The sequence below is a fragment of the Nicotiana tabacum genome, chromosome 11 (genome assembly GCF_000715075.1).
Source record: "Nicotiana tabacum cultivar K326 chromosome 11, ASM71507v2, whole genome shotgun sequence".
In the NCBI taxonomy this organism is placed as follows: Eukaryota; Viridiplantae; Streptophyta; class Magnoliopsida; order Solanales; family Solanaceae; genus Nicotiana; species Nicotiana tabacum.
The window spans coordinates 9,972,030-9,989,864 of record NC_134090.1 but is presented as its reverse complement, the minus strand read 5'-3'; the positions used below and the strand labels follow the sequence as shown (position 1 = coordinate 9,989,864).

At 41.1% G+C, this 17,835-nt stretch overlaps 1 long non-coding RNA gene across 1 annotated transcript; it reads right to left on the bottom strand.

The window, feature by feature from the left end:
- Nucleotides 1-980: 980 nt before the first annotated feature.
- On the bottom strand, nt 981-16,771 carry LOC142166493 (uncharacterized). The gene is made up of 2 exons (XR_012696901.1): nt 16,654-16,771; nt 981-1,386 (listed from the first exon to the last, which is right to left on the bottom strand). It is a non-coding gene; the product is annotated as an uncharacterized LOC142166493 (long non-coding RNA).
- Between the last annotated feature and the right edge of the window lie 1,064 nt (nt 16,772-17,835).

Below are 17,835 nucleotides of genomic sequence, written 5' to 3'. Positions count from 1 at the left end.
CAAATTTCCTTAGCTTTATCTTTTAAACTCTTAATTCAATCTCCACCTCATATTTACTTAGTCCCATAAAATCGTGTGTATAAAATAATATAGTTTCTAAATAAGAAAGAATACATGTAATTACCTAGAGCTTATCGTAGAGACAAGAATATATAAAAATTATCCAGTTGGGTATGAGTTTTCGGTACCAAGACTGCACCAGCAACCTCTTTTGATTCTTATTGATCGAAGGATTTCTGCCAATACCTTCTCTGCTTTCTTTTTGTTTTACCCGTATAAGCCTTCTTCTAATTTTTAAGTTCTTAAATCCCAAAATCTCTCTAATTAGAGTTTTTTTTTTTGTCCTTTATATATCAAGCTTACGCCACTAGTCTTCAGATGGGCTAGGTCCACTAACTTTCTTTCTTTCTTTCTTCTTTTATTTATTTATTTATTGTTTTAGTTAGTTACTTACTCTTTTTTAATGACCTGGGATATTATATTCTTCCCTCCTTGGGAAATTCGGTCCCCGAATTTAGCTCAGGTACATACATATGGACTGAAATAAATGAGGATACTTGACTCCCATAGCACCTTTCACTTCCCACGTAGCTTCTTCGGCTGTATGATTTCTCCATAAGACTTTCACGAACTCAATTTCTTTCAATCGTAGCTTTCTTACTTATCTATCAACAATAGCCACTAACTTCTCCTCGTAAGAGAACTTTTCATCAAGCGGTATAGTTGATGCTTCAAGCACTTGAGATGAGTCTGATATAAATTTTCTAAGCATGGAGACATGAAACATTGGGTAAATAAGAAACAACTCAGGAGGAAGTTCCAAACGATATGATGTCACGACCCGGACTTCCCACCCTCAGGAGTCGTGATGGCGCCTACTCGTGAAAGCTAGGTAAGCCGAGTGTTATAGATCTTATTACCCTTTTTTCTTAACCTTTTTACAAATTTCAAGTTACACGCGATCAACCACGGAATAATAATAATAATAAAAGAATTGCGGAAGAAGAAATCTGATAACTTAACAAATACTAGTGCGAAAAATACAAAATACAACTCTACCCAGAACTGGTGTCACAATATCACGGACCATCTACGATTACTACAAACAGTGGTATGAAAATAAAGATACAAGTCTATCTCTGAAGTAAATGAAAATAGAATATAAAAGATAGAAGGGGACGCCAAGGCCTGCGGACATCTATAGGACTACCTCGGGTCTCCGCTGGACTGAAGGTAACAACCTCGCTATGGTCCAAAAGCTCGGATACTGAGATTTGCACACAGTGCAGAGTGTAGTATTAGCAAAACCGACCCCATGTGCTAGTAAGTATCGAGCCTAACCTCGGCAAAGTAGTGACGAGGCTAGGATAAGACTACCAAATAAACCTGTGCAGTCAAAGCATATATGATAAATAATAATAATAACGGGGACTAGTATTTAAAGATGAGAAGGGAAAACATGCTGCGGGGAATATCAAGTACCAACAGAATTTCAGGAGAAAATCATAAAGAACATCTCAAATTTCACATAAGTAAGAATAAGGAAAACAGTAACGAAACAATATCCACTTTTATTCTTTATTGTTGCGGCGCACAACCCGATCCAAATCATATAATACTGTTGCGACGTGCAACCCGATCCAGATCATATAATACTGTTGCGACGTGGAACCCAACCTCACTTGTCCTCCCTTATTACTTCTTTTTGCGGCGTGCAACCCGATCCCATATAATATTATTGCGGCATGCAACCCGATCCCAATATACAAATCAACACCAATCAGAAAAGAATTTCGGCAAGGGAACAATAATGAAACAACAATATCCCAGCAAGGAAACAATAATAAAACAACAACATCCCGACAAGGGAAACAATATCATAACAATAACATCCCGGCAAGGGAACCAACTACAACCAAATCCAGTTTCAACAGTTAATTCACAAAATAAACCTCAGCCTGAGCCAATACTTGACCATTTCCAATTACTAAGAACTCATCATAATTCTTGTACCACGGTTGCTAACCATCAAGTTAAGCATGATCAATATATAATAAAATCACAACAAATCCGAATATAAGACTCACGGTGTGATGATCCGGCCAGTCATATCATGAGTTATCGCACCGTTTCCCCCATTTCTGCTTCTTATTGCGTTGTCTATCGGTTCTATATATGATCGGGTTGGTTGGCTCGGGTTTGGAAAGGATTTGGTGAGGTTTGAGACACTTAGTCTCTTTTAAGGAAACTTAAGTTGGAAAAGTCAACTGGATGTTGACTTGTGTGTTAGAGGGCTCAGATGTGAGTTCCGATGATTTGGATAGCTTTAGGAGGTGATTTGGGACTTAGGAGCGTGATCGAAATGTATTTTGGAGGTCCGGAGTAGATTTAGGCTTGAATTGGCGAAGTTGGTATTTTGGCGATTTTCGGTTGATGGGTGAGATTTTGATATAGGGTTCGAAATAGAATTCCGAGAGTTGCAGTAGTTCCATTGTATCTTTTGGGATGTGTGTGCAAAATTTCAGGTCATTCGGACGTGGTTTGGTTGGGTTTTTGATCAAAAGCAGAATTCAGAAGATTTTGAAAACTTAGGCTTGAATCCGATATGTTTTGGTTGATCCAATGTTGTTTGAGGTGTTCTGAAGATTGATACAAGTTTGAATAAGGTTATGGGATATGTTTGTGTTTTTGATTGAGGTCCCGGGGGCCTCGGGGTGATTTTGGATGGTTGACGGAGAGTTTGGAATTTTTGTAGAAGCTGCAGATTTTTTGCTTATGATATTTCTGCACCTGCGGATTGGGGACCGTAGGGGCGATACTCCAGAAATGAGGGGGGAAGGCCGCAGAAGCAGAAGAAGGTGAGGAGGAAGAAACCACAGAAGCGGTTGGTAAACCGCACCTGCGAAGGCGCAGGTGCGGCTGGTGCATCGCAGTTGCGGAAAGCTGGAGGATAAGTGAAAACCGCAGAAGCGGCTCTTGGACCGCAAAGGCGGTACTGTAGATGCAAAATTGCCTGGGTCAGAAAATATAAATTGTTTCCTTCGTGATTTTATAGCTATTCCACCATTTTTAAGTCAGCTTTGGAGCCTTTTGGATGATTTTGAAGAAGGATTTCAAGGAAACTTCATTGAGGTAAGGATTTTGGACCTAAAACTCGTTTACATGGTATTATTTCACGGATTAGGCTTGTAATTAATGGAATTTAAGGATCAATTCCATATAACCCTAAAACTCTTTTAAGGATTAGTGGAATAATATAACCCTCCAGGAGTCTGCACACCCCTAGTAAGTGCGGGTACCCATTGTGATCTGAGATATAGCCTGAGGGGCTTGTATTGTTGACATTGCGCCCGAGGGGCAATCCTTTATTTGCTTATCTGTTTTATTTGTTTGTCATTTACCTTTTTAATTGTTGAATAGGCATTTCTTGAAGTTTAAATTGAACTTATATGATTTTACATATCTTTACTGAATCACTGTTCTTACATGTTTTACTGCTTCATTATAGCCTATAATGTACCTTACGTGATTTCATGCTCTCAGTCATTTATTTATGATTATTACTCACTGAGTTGGAGTACTCACTTTACCCCGTGTGCAGATTCAGGCGCATCTGGTCTCGCTCCCGAGTGTTGATCCTTCCAGCTCAGGCGGATCCGAAGATTTCTCTAGGTAGTTGCCGGCGTTCGCAGCCCAGAGCCTCTTCCCTATCTTATTTCTCCTTGTTTTAGTTTTGTATTAAACTCTATAGACTTTTCTTGATTATTTCGAATTTTTAGATGCTCATGACTAGTGACACCCCGGTATCAGGCTGTGTTGGGCTGTTCTTCCGCATATTTGTACTGTTGACAACTTAAAATGTTGGATTATTTATCGTGTTTTTAGACTTAATTCTCATTGTTAACTGCTTAAAAACTGAAATGGGTAAGTGTCAGCTGGCATGGTCTTCACGAGAGGCACCATAACGACCGCGTTTGGATTTAGGGTCGTGACAAGTTGGTATCAGAGCCTAGGTTACATAGGTCTCATGAGTCATGAGCAGGTTTAGTAGAGTCTCACAGATAGGTACGAAGACGTTTGTATTTATCCTCGAGAGGCTGCAGAACCTTTAGGAAAAACTTCATATTTTGAAATTCTTGTCATGCGAATTTGTTGGTCCATGTACTAAACTTCTATCATTCTATTCTCTCACAGATGGTGAGGACACGCGCTACCGGTCAGGATGGAAGACCACCAGTACCACCAGCTATGGCCACTAGAGGCTGAGGACTCGGTCGTGGTCGTGGTAGGGGCAGAGGTGTGGCCCGCATAGCAGCTAGGGCAGCACCTGTAGATCCACCAGCTGCCCCAATTCAAGATCAGGTTCCAGTTATGGATGCTCCAGCAGCACCAGCTCAGGCACCAGCTATGCCCATTGTGATTATGGGTCTTCAGGAGGCCTTGGCTTAGATTCTATCAGTTTGCACTGGCCTAGCTCAGGAAGTTTTAGTCACTACAGTCGCAGCTACTTCTCAAGCCGGGGGAGACAATCAGACTTCCGCCGCTCGCACACTTGAGAAGGTCGTGCAGGGACTTCAGACGCCGGGGGCACATCCAGCCCAACCGGTTGCAGCTACTCAGGACTATGTAGTTCCTTCCATGCTAGAAGACGAGCAACTTAGGTTGGACAGGTTTGGTAGACTTCAACCTCCGACTTTCAGTGGTGCAGAGGGCGAGGATGTCCAGGGTTTTTTTGGATAAATGTTAGAGGATGCTTCGTACAACGGGTATTCTAGAGACCAGCGGAGTCACTTTCACTACTTATCAGTTTTTTGGAGCTGCCTTCACTTGGTGGGAGACTTTTGAGAGGCATAGGCCTGTTGGTGCAACACCCCTTACCTGGAAGCAATTCTTCGTTCTCTTTTTAGAGAAGTATGTGCCGCAGTCTCGCAGAGAGGAGCTGCGTAGGGAGTTTGAGTGGTTGCGTTAGGGAGAGATGACTATGACGCAGTATGAGATAAGGTTCTCTGAGTTAGCTCATCATGCGATTTGGTTGGTTCCGACAGATAGAGAGAGGATTAGGAGGTTTGTTGATGGCCTCACTTATCAGCTTCGTATTCTCATGACTAGGGAGAGAGTGATTGGTGCTACTTTCGAGGAGGTTATGGATATTGCCCGTGAGATTGAGTCGGTTCGTCGCCAGGAGCGAGAGGAGAAAGAGGCCAAGAGGCCTCGAAGATCTGGTAGTTATAGTGGTGCTCCTTTGAGAGGTTAGTTTCAGCATGGCAGAGGCCGTCCGTTCAGGCATGCTTAGCCAACTCGCCCAGGTTATCGTGAGGCGTCATCGGGTCTTGGTTCTCACAGTTCTCATCAAGGCCAGTCATCACTTAGTTCCCTTCCAGCTTAGAGTTCGTCCCGTGCTCCATCAGTTCAGGGCTCTTCTATGCCAGGTGCATCTGCTAGTCACTCCAGTGCGAGGGATTACCTTCAGTCCCCTTCTCCAGCACCTGGGAGTTGTTATGAGTGTGGAGAGATGGGTCATATATGGAGGCAGTGCCCTCGTCGTCTTGCGAGTTCGTCTCAGCAGAAGGGTCAACCATCGGCTTCATCGCCAGTTACTTCATCATCACCCACCCAGCCAACTAGGGGTGAAGGTCAGTCAGCTAGAGGCCGTCCTAGAGGGGGAGATCGATTAGGTGGCAGTCAGGCCTATTTCTATGCACTTCTAGATAGACCCAATGTTATTGCTTCGGATGCTGTCATTACAGGTATTGTTTCAGTCTACCACAGAGATGCCTCTGTATTATTTGATCTCGTTTCCACCTTTTCTTATGTGTCATCATACTTTGCTCATTATTTGGGTACGCCCCGTGAGTCTCTTGCTTCACCTGTTCATGTATCTACCCCGGTGGGCGATACTGTTATTGTAGACCGTGTGTACCGGTCGTGTGTGGTGACTATAAGGGGTCTAAAGACCCGAGTGGATCTTTATTATTGTGTATGGTGGATTTCGATGTTATTTTGGGCATGGATTGGCTATCTCCGTATCGTGCTATTCTGGACTGTCATGCTAAGACAGTCACATCGGCTATACCGGGTGTGCCACAGATTGAGTGGCGAGGTTTGACTGATTATGTTCCCAATAGAGTAATCTCATTCTTGAAGGCCCAACATATGGTTGGGAAGGGTTTCCTTTCATATCTAGCCTTTGTGAGGGATGTCAGTGCAGAGACTCCCAGTATTGATTCGGTTCCAGTTGCGAGGGATTTTCCCGATGTGTTTCTTGCAGACCTATCGGGCATGCCACCGGACAGGGATATTGATTTTGGTATTGACCTGGTGCCGGACACTCAGCCCATTTCTATTTCGCCGTATTGTATGGCACCGGCTGAGTTGAAGGAGTTAAAGGAGTAGCTTTAGGAACTCCTTGAAAAGGGGTTCATTCAGCCTAGTGTGTCACATTGGGGTGCGCCGGTTCTATTTGTGAAGAAAAAGGATGACAATATGAGGATGTGCATTGATTATAGACAATTGAACAAAGTAACAGTTAAGAACAAGTATCCTTTGCCTCATATTGATGATTTATCGACCAGCTTCAGGGAGCGAGGGTGTTCTCCAAGATTGATCTCCGTTCAGGTTATCACCAGTTGAAGATCAGGGACTCAGATATTGTTAAGATGGCTTTCAGGACCCGATATGGTCATTATGAGTTCTTGGTGATGTCTTTTGGGCTGACCAATGCCCTAGCAGTGTTCATTCATTTGCTGAACAACGTGTTCCGGCCTTATCTCGACTCGTTTGTCATAGTCTTCATTGATGATATTCTAGTGTATTCGTATAGTCAGGAGGAGCACGCGGAGCATTTGAGAGTTGTGTTGCAGAGATTGAAGGAGGAGAAGCTTTATGCAAAATTCTCCAAGTGTGAGTTTTGGCTTAGTTCAGTGGCTTTCTTGGGACACGTGGTGTCCAGTGAGGGTATTCAGGTTGATCCTAAGAAGATAGAGGCGGTTCAGAGTTGGCCTAGACCGTCATTAGCCATAGAGATTCACAGTTTTCTTGGGTTGGTAGGCTATTATCGCCGGTTTGTTCAAGGATTCTCGTCTATCGCATCACCCTTGACCAAGTTGATTTAGAAGGGTGCTTCATTTGTATGGTCGGATGAGTGTGAGGAGAGCTTTCAGAAGCTCAAGACAGCCTTGACCACAGCTCTAATATTAGTTTTTCCATCAGCTTCAGGTTCATATATTGTGTATTGTGATGCTTTGAGAGTTGGTATTGGTTGTGTATTGATGTAAGAGGGTAGAGTTATTGCTTATGCTTCTCGTCAGTTGTAGCCCTATGAGAAGAACTACCCCGTTCATGATTTGGAGTTGGCTGCCATAGTTCACTCGTTGAAGATTTGGAGGCACTACTTGTATGTTGTGTCTTGTGAGGTGTTTACTGATCATCGTAGCCTCTAGCACTTGTTTAAGAAGAAGGATCTTAATTTGAGGCAGCGGAGATGGTTGGAGTTGTTAAAGGATTATACTATCACTATATTGTACCATCCGAGGAAGGCCAATTGGTGGCCGATGCCTTAAGCCGAAAGGTAGTGAGTATGGGGAGTTTGGCATATATTCTAGTTTGGGAGAGATATCTTGCAGTTGATGTTCGGGACTTGGACAATCAGTTAGTGAGGTTAGATATTTCAGAGCCTAGTCGGATATTGGCTCGTGTGGTTTCTCGGTCTTCCTTATATGATCGCATCAGAGAGCGCCAGTATGATGATTCGCATTTGCTCGTCCTTAAGGGCAGAGTTCAGCATGATGATGCCAGAGATGTGACCATTGGTGATGATAGGGTGTTGAGGATGCAGGGACGGATTTGTGGGCCCAATATGGATAGGCTTCGAGTTTTGATTCTGGAGGAGGCCCATAGCTCACGGTATTCCATTCATCTGGGTGCCACGAAAATGTATTAGGATTTGAGGCAGCATTATTGGTGGAGAAGAATGAAGAAAGACAATGTAGGATTTGTAGCTCGGTGTCTCAATTGTCAGCAGGTGAAATATGAGTATCAGAGACCGGGTGGCTTGCTTCAGTGGATGGATATTCTAGAGTGGAAGTGGGAGAGGATCACTATGGACTTTGTAGTTGGACTTCCACGGACTTTGAAGAAGTTCGATGCTATTTGGGTGATTGTTGATCGACTGACCAAGTCCGCACACTTCATTCCTATGTGTACTACCTATTCTTCAGAGCAGTTGGCAGTGATCTATATCCGGGAGATTGTTCGATTGAATTTAATCCCAGTTTCCATCATTTCAGATAGGGCACTCAGTTTACTTTGCAGTTTTGGAGGTCTGTACAGTGAGAGTTGGGTACTCGGGTTGAGTTGAGCACAACTTTTCACCCTCAGACGGACGGGTAGTCCGAACGAACTATTCAGATATTGGAGGACATGCTGCGTGCTTGTGTTATTGATTTCGGAGGGTCATGGGATCAATTTTACGGCTTGAAGAGTTTGCTTATAACAATAGCTACCAGTCGAGTATTCAGATTGCTCCATATGAAGCTTTGTATGGGAGGCGGTGTAAATATCCAGTTGGTTGGTTCGAGCCGGGTGAGGCTACGCTATTGGGGACAGACTTGGTATAGGATTATTTAGAAAAGGTGAAGGTGATTCAGGAGAGGCTTCATACAGCGCAGTCGAGGCAAAAGAGTGATGCTGACAGGAAGGTTCGGGATGTGTCCTACATGGTTGGCGAGAAGGTTTTGTTGAAGGTTTCACCCATGAATGGTGTTATGAGATTTGGGAATAAAGGGAAATTGAGTCCTCGGTTCATTGGGACTTTTGAGGTGCTTCGGAGGATTGAGGAGGTGGCTTATGAGCTTGCTTTGCCACCCAGCTTGTCGAGTGTGCATCCAGTATTTCATGTTTCTATGCTCCGGAAGGATATTGGAGATCTGTCTCATGTTCTGGATTTCAGCACGGTTCAGTTAGATGGTGATTTGACTTATGATGTGGAGCCAGCAGCTATTTTGGAGTGTCAGGTTCGAAAGTTGAGGTCAAAAGATATAGCTTCGGTGAAGGTGCAGTGGAGAGGTCGGCCCGTAGAGGAGGCTACCTGGGAGACCGAGCGAGATATGCGGAGAAGATATCCTCACCTGTTTGAGGCTTCAGGTATATTTTTTGACTCGTTCGAGGACGAACATTTGTTTAAGTTGGGAAGGATGTGACGACCTGGCCAGTCGTCTCATGAGTTACCTCTCCGTTTCCCCTATTTCTGCTTCTTATTATGTTGTCTATCGGTTCTATATGTGATCGGGTTGGTTGGCTCGGGTTCGGAAAGGATTTCGGTGAGGTTTGAGACACTTGGTCTCTTTTGAGAAAGCTTAAGTTAGAAAAGTCAACCAGATATTAACTTATGTGTTAAAGGGCTCGGATGTGAGTTCCTATGATTCAGATAGCTTCGGGATGTGATTTGAGACTTAGGAGCGTGATCGGAATGTATTTGGAGGTCCGAAATAGATTTAGGCTTGAATTGGCAAAGTTGGTATTTTGGCGATTTCCGGTTGATGGGTGAGATTTTGATATTGGGGTCGGAATAGAATTCCGAGAGTTGCAGTAGTTCTGTTGTGTCTTTTGGGATGTGTGTGCAAAATTTCAGGTCATTCGGTGGTTGGGTTTTTGATCAAAAGTGAAATTCGGAAGATTTTGGAAACTTAGGCTTGAATCCAATGTGTTTTGGTTGATCTGATGTTGTTTGAGATGTTTTGAAAATTGATACAAGTTTGAATAAGGTTATGGGATATGTTTGTGTTTTTGGTTGAAGTCCCGGGGGCCTCAGGGTGATTTCAGATGGTTGACGGAGAGTTTGGAATTTTTGTAGAAGTTGTAAATTTTCTGCTTCTGATATTTCCGCACCTGCGGATTGGGGACCGCATGTGCGATACCACAGAAGCGAGGGGGAAAGCCGCAGAAGCAGAAGAAGGTGAGGAGGGAGAAACCGCAGAAGCGATTGGTAAACCGCACCTGCGAAGGCGCAGGTGCGGCTGGTGCATCGCAGATTCGGATAGCTGGAGGATAAGCGAAAATCACAGAAGCGGCTCTTGTCCCGCAAAGGCGGTATCGCAGATGCGAAATTGCCTGGGTCAGAACATATAAATTGTTTCCTACGCGATTTTTGAGCTATTCCACCATTTTTAAGTCAGCTTTGGAGCTTTTTGGACGATTTTGAAGAAGTATTTCAAGGAAACTTCATTGAGGTAAGGATTTTGGACCTAAAATTCGTTTCTATGGTATTATTTCATGGATTAGGCTTGTAATTAATGGAATTTAAGGATAAAAAAAAGAGTTACAAATTGAAGAAATTACAAGTTCGGACAAGAAGGGACAACATTTTAATTCCTTCATCATTTTATTCTACCATTATGTTAGTATACTCATTTGTAATATCATCACAGAGTATGTTATAAACTCTGTGATGATCATTAAACATTTGGTTCTTTTGAGTTCTTTCTTTTTACATGCTTGTTAGTAAGCGAGGCTTTTTATTTGCCTCAATAGGATTAGTAAAGTAAGGTTTAGCCTGGTTTGTGTTGCCTTGGTCCTATGCCTTTGGAAAATATCCACACGGTTATGAGATTATATTCACTCGTGAGACGTTGCCGACAGCTACACCATGAATCCTCTACATGATGCTGTCATCATAAGGCAATGTGAGGCGCAGAGGAGTGATTATATAGCCAAGGCATATGGGTAACAATACCGGTGCTATTGTCCCCCTTATTTGTACTTTTCCTATTTGTTGTATTTTTCTGTTCTTTTATTAATAAAAAACTTAGCCCTAGGCGCTTGCCTAGCGGATTGCCAAAAAAAAGGATCAAAGTTTGGGGAAACTAGAGCTTGGAAACTTAGACCTTTGATTGAGGATTTGAAGGATCATTTGAGGTCGGATTTCAAAACTTTTGATATGTATGAACTCGTGGGGAGATACGGAATCTATTAATGTAAAAATTATCGAATTTCGAGACGTGAGTCCGGGGGTCGAGTTTTGGTAATTTTGGGATTTATGTTGTAAATTAAATATTTTTGCTTGGGCTTCGTTCCCTTAGCATATTTTGACGTCGTGATTCTGATTTTGGATAGATTTGACGCGAGTGGAGGCCGATTCGAGGGGCAAAGGCATCGCTGTCTAGAGTTTGGACCGGATTAAGGTGAGTAATGATTGTAAATGATGTTCTGAGGGTATGAAACCCCGGATTGCACATCGTAGTACTATATTGAGGTGGCGCACATGCTAGATGACGAGCGTGGGGTCGTGCACTATTGGGGATTGTGACTTAGTCCATACCGAATGACTGTTTTACCGCGTATTTGACTGAGAACTATTTGCTATCATCATGTTTTGGGCTGAATGTCATTTTTGGGCTTCGTGCCAACTATCTGAACCCTTAGGGGATTTTTATTGATATTTCCTTATTGTTTTGACTTTATACTTGAACTCAGTCATGCTATATTCTACTGTTTTCATAACCCAGCCATGTTTACTTTGCTCTAACACTTAAATGATATTTTAAATGATATTTTGGGCTGAGCACTATGTTTTATTGTTGCCCGAGTGGCTGTGGGTTCTGACTAAGTAAGGCCGAGGGGCTATGTTGTGAGGGAACACTGATTATGACTATGAGGTCGAGGACCTGAGATATGTACGCCACGAGGTGGCTTGTTGATATGAGGTCTATGGCCTAGTGATGATGCCACGAGATGGCTTGATATTGCACTTGGGCCGAAAGGGGCCCATCCAGGAGTCTGTACACCCCCAGTGAGCGCGGGTACCCATTGTGATATGAGATATAGCCCGAGGGGCTGGTATTGTTGACATTGTGCTCGAGGGGCAATCCTTTATGTGCTTATCTGTCTGTCATTTACCTGTTTAATTGTTGAATAGGCATTTCTTGAAGTTTAAACTGAACTTAGAATCACTGTTCTTACTTGTTTTACTGCTTCATTATAGCCTATAATGTGTCTTACGTGATTTCATGCTCTCAGTCGTTTATTTATGATTATTACTCACTGAGTTGGAGTACTCACTTTACTCCCTGCACCCCATGTGCAGATTCAGGCGCATCTGGTCCCACTCCAGAGTGTTGATCCTTCTATCTCAGGCAGATCCAAAAATTTCTCTAGGTAGCTGCCGGCGTTCGCAGCCCAGAGCTTCTTTCCTATCTTATTTCTCTTTGTTTTAGTTTTGTATTAAACTCTGTAGACTTTTCTTGATTATTCCGAATTTTTAGATGCTCATGACTAGTGACACCCCGGTATAGGGCTGTGTTGGGCTATTCTTTCGCATATTTGTACTGTTGACTGCTTAAAATGTTGGATTATTTATCGTATTTTTAGCCTTAATTCTCATTGTTAACTGGTTAAAAAACTGAGATGGGTAAGTGTCGGCTGGCCTTGTCTTCACGAGAGACGCCATTACGATCGGGTTCGGGTTTAGGGTTGTGACACACGGACATGCTTGACACCAACATATAGATACTCTTCACCTCACTCATACGTCGTACTTGACACCAACACATAGCAAATAAGACACAACATCTATTCCCTCAAGCTAATGTTAGGTCAAACACTTACCTCGAACTTCCACGGCTAACTCAAGCCTCAAACACCGCTTTTTCCTTTAGAATTCACCTTCAGTTTACTTGTATCTAGCTCAAATTAATTTAACAACATCAATAAATGCTAAAGAATTCATATCCAATGCATAATTATAGGTTTTCTATCATTTTTCCCAAAAAGTCAAAAATTGACCCCAAGCCCGCTTTGTCAAAACTCGAGGTTCGGACCATAACCCGATCACCCATTCACCCACGAGCCCGAATATGCAATTAGTTTCGAAATCCGACCCCAAAACGAGGTCTAAATTCCAATTATTCAAAAAGCCCTAACTCTACCCAAATTTCAAATTTCTACCATGAAAATTCTTGTTTTTTGATTAAAAAATGATGAAGAACGTTGGGTAATTGAAAGAGTGAAGCTTAGAATTGATTACCAATACTTTAGGGATAAATTTGTGTGAAGAAAATCGCCTCTAGGCTTGGTAGTTCGAATATATGATAAAAATGAGTTCTGCCCGTTTTTGCTACTATTTTAAAAGACTAGGCAGGTCTTCATCGCGTTCGCAATGTGCCTGCCGCATTCGCAAAGAGCTGCCCGTTGAGGACTTACGCGATCACGAGTTCTCCTAAGCGTTCGTGAAGGTTAATCCCCCTGACCTTCGCGTTCGCAGACCGGCGTATGCGTTCGCGTAGAAGAAATGACAACTTCCCAACCCACCTCCAGTTTACTATACACGTTCGCGGGACATGGGTCGCATTCGCGTAGAGTAGCCCCCTAGTGCTCTGCATTCGTGTCCCTGTCTTCGCGTTCGCATAGAACAAATTCCACCCCCAGCCCAGTTCCCTTTTCGCGATCGCGAGAATAGCTTCGCGACCGCGAAGCACAAAATGGTTGTGCACCTGAAACAGCAAAACCTACAACTTTTCTAAGTGTAAAAACATCTCGTGGCCTATCCAAAACACACCCGATCCCTCGAGGCTCCAAACCAAACATGCACACAACCCTAAAAACATCATACAGACTCAAATCGCTAAAATAACACCTAGAACTCCAAGTTTAGCACCAAAATCAAAGAAAAATCTCAAGAACTCTTACGTTTCAAACTTCACAACCGAGGGTCCGATTCGCGTCATATGAATTCCGTTTCTTATCAAATTTTACAGGCACAACTTAAATACCATATAAGACCTGTACCGGGCTCCGGAACCAAAATACGGGCCTAATACCATCAAACTCATTCACATTCAAATTTTCAAAAACTCTTATAATTTCAGTTAAATAATTTTCTTCAAAAATTCATTTCTCGGGCTTGGGACCTCGGAATTTAATTCCGGGCATACGCCCAAGTCCCATATTTTTTACGGACCCTTCGGGACCGTCAAATCATGGATCCGGGTCCATTTATCCAAAATATTTATTGAAGTCAACTTAAATTCAATTGTAAAGGCTAAAGTAGCATTTTTATCAAATTTTCTCATAAAAGCGTTCCGGATATACGCCCGGACCGCGCACGCAAATTAAGGTGAGATAAAAGGAGGCTTTTAAGGCCTTAGAATACAGAATTAACTTGTAAATCAAGTGATGACCTTTTGGGTCATCACATATGATCCACTAGTCAAGTATCTCGTACGATCCTATAAACATCGGGCTCAACTTACCTTATTTTTCTAATTGCATCACATTTTTCATAGCGGAGACTGGTAGAAACATTCTAATCCCAATTGTGACACTAAGTCTTTTCTTGTCTTATCTGCATAAGGCTTTTGTGTGCTTTGAGCTGTGAGTAATCTCTGCCTGATAAACCGGACCTCATTAATAGCTTTATGTACTAGGTCTAGTCCCAATAACTTAACATCACCAGCTTCAAACAATCCCATAAGTAAAGACACCGCCTACCATACACGACTTTATACAGATGCTTGACTACAAGATACTGTTAGGTAAGCATCTCAACTATCTCAAAAATGAATAATGCAAGCTCTCAACGTATTCTCCAAGATCTATACAGTATGGTCGGATTACCCAGTTGTTCGCACATGAAATGCATTACAAGGGTCTACTTCATTGTACCCAATGGTTCCTAGAGAGGCTTTTAAAAGCCTGAAGTAAAGTGTGATCCTCTTTAAAAAATGGTAGAAAATGAAATCCTATGGAGTCGGACAATTTTCAGTTCATGTTTATCTACGTATATATCACCTCACATAAAAGTATTGAATAGTAAGAAGTATGCCTACTATGAAACACAATTTAAAATTTCTCACATATAATCATAACTTCTTATTGTTTGTGGTATTTTTGTCATGAAATTCACTATAATTGTATTCCATTTTCACTTTGGAATCTCAAGTTGTTGTAATGGTCCTACAATTCAAAATGCTTGCCTTGACATGCTAACAAGTCAAATAGTTAGAAACAAGTTAAGAAACTTTGAAATTTATTATTTCTTTCTCACAAATATAATTTTTTTCTAGTCATGATACATCTTATTGGACCTCGAATGTATAGTATATCAAGAATTGTGAGCTCATCACGGATAACTCGTCTTAACCCATCTATGCCTGGTACACGTGACCCGTCACCTAGTCAAAGAATACCATCACTATCAATAATCATATCCTTGCTTTCACTAGCTATGACCTTATCACGTTATATAATCGCTCATCTTTATATTGAGTGGTCTTTATGTACTCTACTAGTGAAGACCTGGCTTTAACACAAGCCAGCAATGTCTCTGAATTCCCCTTACAACATTTGATAACGGTACCCTCTAGTTTATGCATATCTTCAGCCCAAAAGTCTCCAAATACATGGGCCAAACTATCTATAGATTTTCTTTTCAATGCATCAACCACATCATTGGCTTTTCCAGGATAATACAAAATAGAATAGTCTTTGTCCTTGAGTAGTTCAATCCATCAACTCTGTCGAAGATTCAAATCTCTTTGCTGAAAAATGTACTTCAAGCTCTTATGGTCAGTATAAATCTCGCAAGTTTTGTCATATGAGTAGTGTATTTAGATCTTTAGGGAAAATACCATTGAGACCATCTCCAAATCTTAAGTAGGATAGTTGTGCCCTTTTTTTTGCTGTTAAAGCATAAGCTATCACACGCTCATTCTACATGATAACACATCATAATCCAACCTTTGAAGCATTACATAATATCGCGAATTCACTAGTACTTGATGGTAAAGATAATACCGATAGCGGACAAATAAGTCTTGAGCTTCTAAAGTTCTACTCATATTTCTTCTTACATTAAACTTTGATTTTTTTATTTTTATTTTTTATTTTTGGTTAACTTGGTAAATGACGCTGCTACTATGGAGAAATTTTGCAGAAATAGCTTGTAGTAGCCTCTTTAGCCCAATGAGTTGTGAACCTCTATAGAAGTAGTTGATCATTGCCACTTTTGAACTGTTTTTTTTACTATTAGAATCTACTGTAATCTCATCCTTAGTTACAGTATGCCCGAGGAATGCTACTGAGCTGGCCAAAATTCATGCTTCGAGAATTTGGTAAAAAGTTAATTTTCCTCCTGTGTCTTTAATACATTTTTCAAGTGATCCTCGTGTTCTTCCTGGCTTCGAGAATATACTAGAATATTGTTAGTAAAAAATATGAATTTTTTTTCTCCAGAAACAACCTACATAATTCCCATAAAAAAATAACTGAATGTCTAAGGATTTTCAAATAAAAAAATTTCTAGCAAGAATAAGTCGAGGAACAATTATATTTACTTTGAATCTTGAAACTGAATTCTCAGAGTTGTGATTTCTGTATTTGGAGAATGTTAAACGGTGGTAGGACATAAGCATGAGAAGTTAATTAATAACATTTCTATCACTATAAAAAGACTAGAGATCGAAGATCTTAAAACAATGCTAGCAGCCTAGTACAACGAGAAACAAAAGCAAATTTGCACAGTATGAGAAAATTTTCTCGACCATCCTCCTTCTATTCTTCCAGTTCTTTACTGTGTAACAGACTGTCTTTGCTCCCGAAGAAAAGAAAGAGTAAATACCAAAGAATAACATAACGTGAAAACAAAATAGTTTAGAACACTACCTTATCATTCTCATTTCCAGATTCGCCAATCCATAGTTTTCCTCCATATTCATTATATACATCAATGTAGCTGGAGCATTGACCAGTCCAAAAGGTATCACAAGTAACTCCTAAGATATGTACCGAGTTCTAGAGGCGGATATCGAAATATCTTCCTTTCTTATTCTAAGCTGATAATAACCAGATTGAAAATTAATGGTGTCACTGTAACTGATCAAATAATTCATCTATACGAGACAATGGGTACTTATCATATATTGTTACCTTATTCAATTATTTGTAGTTGATGTACATTCTTAGGGACCTACTTTTTTTAACAATATTGGCGCATCTCATGGTGAAACTCTCGGTATGATAAAACCTTATCCAGTAGGTCCCACAATTGTCTATTTAGCTCTCTCAATTCTGTTGGTCCACATGATATGGTTTGCGTGTCAGGTGTCAACTCAATATCGAAGTTTGTTTCTCATATTGGGGGTAGTCCTAGTAAATCCTCAGAAATACATCAGAGAATCTCTCATTATGATACATATCCATACTAAGTGTTTCTTCTCTTGTGCCCCTTACCGTATCTATGAGACCTGAACAACCTTTCTTCTATAACATTTAAGCCTTCAAAATGTATAATTTTTCGTCTCTAACACCTATAATCCCCTTTTTGGACAAAACTAGCGTATAAAGTTCACAAACTTAATAGTCTTTACATAATAATCGAGGGTAGCATGGTAAGAAGATAATCAATCCATACCCATAAGTACGTTAGAGTCAATCATATCAAGTACAACTTGATTATCTAGGATTTCATTCTCTTAACTTGAATCTAAAAAGCTTTAAACACATGTCTAACTATTATATATTTTTCACAGAAGTGGCATCCTGGAAAAGATCGCTCAATATCTCAAAATGTCCTTGATTTTTAAATTTTCAACCCACATTAAAATCCATACTAAAAGATATCCTAATCTCGATCTTCTTATGTGAGTTCTTGCACGCCTATCATATCCATGTTTTTAATCTTTTTGGTAAGTGCAACTGCTACAGAATAAGTTTAAGTCTTCATATATGGAGTCACTACCTTGTTTAAATGGTTAACCAACCTTTTGACAAGCCTCTAAACTAAAGATGTTGCTTACGTATCCAGCTGAGAAAGTTTGGTACTATATGTAAGTACATCCACCGTCT